The sequence below is a fragment of the Benincasa hispida genome, chromosome 1, assembly GCF_027475165.1.
Source record: "Benincasa hispida cultivar pf3 chromosome 1, pf3_genome.v1.1, whole genome shotgun sequence".
Classification (NCBI taxonomy): Eukaryota; Viridiplantae; Streptophyta; class Magnoliopsida; order Cucurbitales; family Cucurbitaceae; genus Benincasa; species Benincasa hispida.
In genome coordinates this window covers 90485267-90490751 of record NC_143478.1, presented here as the reverse complement: position 1 = coordinate 90490751, position 5485 = coordinate 90485267, and positions in this window count along the sequence as shown.

The window sequence follows — 5485 nt, the reverse complement described above, 5'->3', positions numbered from 1 at the left end:
TAGAATAATTCGACATGCTAAAATTTTAAACAAATTCAATTAATAAATTACAACTAAATCCAAATCAAGTTTTAGCCAAAAGTAATAATGTACCCATAACCATTATTTATTTGCAACGATACTATAGTGAGTCAAAATAAGTGCTATCGAGGGGCAGTCAAATACTCCTTCACTAAAGTAAGACATTTTTGACTAAATACTTCTCCAAAATAACTCTTATACCTGTAGTCATTTAGTTACCGTTTCTTGTCATAAATTACTAACACTTAGTAATTTTGTAAGTGTAACCCTCCATTTTGAGACTTCAAAGGTCGGCCCCAACGATGATACCGAATTGGAGAGTCAAGGTTGGGAATGGACCTAAGAAATCCTATCCATTTATGGAGTTTGAGTTGTTTCGAATCCTATGTTACAACCCTTCGAGGGGACAATCGTCGTTAAATGACTAGCAAGGGCCGCCTAAAGCTAACCAGCAGACACATAATCTCACGGTCCAAACCAATGGAAGAGACCGCAGGACACGTTGACATATATTTTTCACCCACTTACTATGAACTACTTCCCCCATTCACCTTGATCTTAACCCATACAAACATTTTTTGAATGGAGAAGTCGAGGTATAATCGACACGAAGCATTGCATAGACCTCAAGATGTGAACTATCAAGAGACATGAGAGTTGAAATCAATATATCACATATTCAAATTTTTCTTATTCACCTTGATCTTGACCCATACAAAAACTTTCCGAATGGAGCAGTCGAGATATAATAGACACGAAGCATTGCATGGACCTCACGATGTGAACTCTTTAGGGATGTGAGAATTAAAATTAAAACATCGTGTATTTGATTTTACTGTGAACAACTTCCCCTATTCACCTAGATCTTGATTCATGCAAATACTTTCCAAATGGAGCAGTCAAGGTATAACTGACATGAAGCAAAACATGAATCTTGATGTGAACTCGTAGGGATGCGAGAGCTAAAAATAACATATCATATAAGTTTATTAATCTTTCATTGAAGTGTTCTAACATCATATCATATACATTATTAAATTTCCACTAAAACGTTCTACCTATTATTTGGGTATATTTATACTTAGGTTTATTTTGGCGAATTAAACACCCCTAAGTATATGTAGTTTATCCAATTATAACACTTATAAATGGATTTAACCTACGATGTCTAGATGATAAACCATTTTATTACCTCACACTGCTCACGTATGCTTATAAAACTGGTTAACAACGTTCAATTATTCGGCTATAATCCCCACGTAGGAGGTGCTCCGTAGATCGTCAACTTAAAAACCTCCAGCCTTAGACATAATTATATACTGATTGAGTTTGTAACCATGATTTATAAGATAACGACCTATTTTAATTATTTAAAACAAGTGTTTCACCTATATGAGCATGCAACTTATCTTTGTTATAGATTTTAATGTCTAATTTAATTTTATAACAAATTTATAAAAATAAACATGCTTTGCATCCATAACATTCAACAAAGGTATTCAACATTTAATGTAACACTCATATTAAACAAAAGAAACCTTAAACATGCATACTATATATTATAACTCTTTATAACATATATCCAATGCATATAACATGTCACACCCCATTCCAGATTTCCCTTCTAACCTAGAACGAAGCGTGAAGACGTTAAAAATCACTTCTCTCTATGACATCTAACGTCCCAACTCTTAACATGTCCTGTACTTGATCAAACCCAGACTTCTAAACCCATTTTAAAAAAATAATCTATGTTCGTTGACAGAGTTTAGGAATTTGATTAAGTTTAAATCATAATACTGTTTAAATAGATTTACAGACCAACAGTAAGGATTATTTTGAACAAAACCTCCCATGACATGTAACTCACAAGTTCTAGCTATTCTGGAATACTCTCAAATACATGCACAAACAATACAACAGATGTTTGACAACACTAGTGGCGTTTGACAACTCAGCAAGCACCAGGAATTTGTCGCTACCTGAGGGTGAGGAAAAACATAAAACATGGAAAGCATGAGCTAAAGTCCAGTGAGTGGTAGTTTAATATAAACATAAGCTATCACTTTCTAAATCATCAATAAAGTTTATCAAATCATTCAGTAAACCATTGAACAAAGTATAAAAGATTCAACAACATCTCAAACACGTGCTGGTAAAAGAAGTGGCATGATCAACTCTCAGAAACACATTATAAAGCATTCAGTCGTTATTAGAAAATCACACCAACTCTGTATCCAAATACTCGTTTACAACGGCGGGTTACTCTGGACAAAGAATCCCCCCTATGGTGTAAACCAAATCACAAGGTCATACGTGCACACAGAGCTACCTTAAGGCTAAACATAAATACACCATAGGCCCAGGTTACTCTGAATTCCCCGATATACTCTGGCCACATCTGACCCCGGTGGTAGCCCTCTGGTAGCCTGGGTGGCGCTACAGGCATAGGTTCCTCTGGACTTTTCGGTATACTTTGGCCACATCTGACCCCGATAGCCCCCTGATCGCCTGAGCAATGCTACTGAAACACATTCAAGTAGCACGGGAAAATAAGCATCTCTCGGGTACAAGAATTAGTAGTTTGAAACCACTTTCACAAACATTCAGCATTTTTAAATTCAACATCAAGAGGTTTTCATATAAAACAATACAAGTCACGATTGTGTAAACTCTGGTTCCAAACTACATTTTGATAAATCAAGATCGGATAAAACCATCAAGAGTTTAGAAATCACGATTTAAACATTTTTGAAATATCAATCAAGTAAAACAGATCATGCCATCACATTTCATAAATCATAACATACTATAATATAATTAGTTTCTATATCAAAACATTCGAAAGTAAACCACTCACTGTTAATCGGCTCCTCCTCATAATTTGGTTTCTCTATCTCCCATTCATCCTGAAATTATTTTGATAATCCTTTAGTTATCCTCCACATGACCATAATCCAATTATTTGAAAATTAATCTTCAAGTATAACCAATTTCACTTAAACTTTTGCCAAATCCTTAATTTGATCCAAGGTAGAGTTTGATTTGTAATTTTTTCACTCAATTTCTCTAAAATTAACTCAAGATCTTAAAATTAATCTTCAATAAAAACTAATTCTATTCCAATTTTCCTTAATTTTTCTCATTAACCTAATTACTTTAAATTAACCCTTTAATCAACTTCAAAGTTGACTTAGGATCCTAATTTATTCTAATTTCAGGTTTAAGGTATCATAACAAATACCAATTGGATCCCTAATTATGCTTGAGAACACCTTAATTAACCTTCAAATTGATTTTCCAGCTTTTAATGACGGACAATAGATGACAGACAGAAGTCAATAGGAAAGTCAACTCTTTCTTCAACCTCCAGCCCAAAAATTTCCAGATTTGACCTCTGTTTTTCCGTGAGCATTTCAGACTTAAATTCATCATTTTCTGACCATTTAAAGCTTAATTATCCTATACAAACCTTTTACTTACCCTCTTAATTAACTTACCTCAAAGTTTGGACGTCCGAATTGGCTTAGAACTCTCGGAATCGACCAATCTTTCTATAGTATCCCTGTTTTTCCGGCGAGGAAAAACAGAATTTTCAGAACTTAAAATCAGCAATTAAGCCAATAACTATAAAATAAAAGACCATATAACTCTAGAAGGACCTTATATTTAACTTATCTTTAAATTTGGAGCTTCGAATTAGTCTCTAACTCCACAAATTTACTAAAAATCTGAGCATCCTTTGTTTTCGCGATAACTCTAGCGCCACTGTTTTTCTTCGTTTTTCCTTACTTCTCCGGCCAAATGTCTTCAAATCAAGCCTCCTACGAGCTTCTGCTTTACTTCCTCTTTAATTTTCTTTCATTTTGCCCAATTTTCCTTCACAAGAACGACCCTAATTCGAAAACAACTTTTTCCTCTTCTTCGGTAAGCCAAACTCAAAACAATTCGAAATTCCCTTTTTCTCTTCGTTTTCCAACTTCTATTTCCAGTTTAACAGGTACCTCGATGATTAATACTTAACCTCAAAGCCATCCAATAAGAAATTTTAATAGAAAGCACCTTAATTTTTCCAAAATATCTCAAATTCTCTTTTTTCCTCTTCCTCTTCGTTTTTCTATTAATTCACCAATTTCCAGTCAAAATTAGCTGTAATGTCCTTTAATAAAAATTTTAATAAACCTCTTAACTTACTAACCTCAAAATTTCAGCTTCAAATTCAATTTCTACAACTCGAAAACTTCAAAACACTGAACCCTACTCAGACTGTCCGAAATTCAGTCTTTAACTCGACTTTTCCCTTAAATTTCCTTTGATTTTCAGCTATCTTTTCCCAATAAGTCTTAAACAAGTCAAATTTACTTTTAAATCTCATAAATTATCAAAATTTCACCACATTTCAAGATGTTGACCTTTTTTTTTTTTTTTTTGTTTTTTTTTTTTTTTTTTCTTTTTTAACTTTGAGTTCGACAAATTTGACCTTTGACTTTTACAACTGATTTTGACCTATCCCAAGCATGCCAAATTTATCATCAAATGTCCTTTACATGCTCAACTAGTTCATTACCCTCAAATTATTCCCCGAGTTCTTACTTCCTCTTCCTGAATGAAACAAACGTCAATCCAAATATTTTTATTTTTAATTATAAATCTTAACAAGAGATCCACATCAAACTTTATCTTAAATCCTCGAGTTCAATCTCAACTATGTGCTTCTTAATATCCCAAGAAAGAGTAGAAGAAGAGAAGGCTTACATAATATGCTTCCTATGGTGGGATTTTAAATCTATATGGCATACAATATGTGTAAACATTTTTTCATTTAAATATAACATACATCACATGCATAAATATTTAAATAACAAAGATATGGTTCAACTTTGACATCCTAAGTAAGCAATAATAACTAAATTATTACAGAATAGGTCAAAAGATGCTTCAAAACTATTCTGAACTGCACAAACTGACCCAAACTGGACCACAGACCTTCAAAAGATGCTAAACTGGTCCAAGGAAGGCTGAACCGAATCGGAATGGTTGAAAACCGGTTGAATCAGACCTCCTGTGTGAACCGACTCACGAATGCACGTGTTGCTGGGTTGGGATGAGCAGCGTTGTAACACTCTAAGAGTAGCGTTGCAACGCTGCCTGACAGAAGTATCTTCTGCAAAATTTTGTTGTTGTGCTTGCTTGCTTCAAACTTCACATTACAACCTAATTTCAACTCTATTGACTCTAAATAAATTATGACTCTAGGGAACTCATATAGGCTCATCAATTAAGAGCCAATTACAAATTTAACTTGGAAATCAAAGAGAAATCTAATGCCAAAGCTAATTAAAGCACCATATCAGTCCCCAAACATGCAATCATAAAAATTCACCCACCAAACTCAAATTATCGTTAATTTAGTGCTTAAATCATGCTCAGATACCAATTGATGAAATATAGAAACATGCAACGG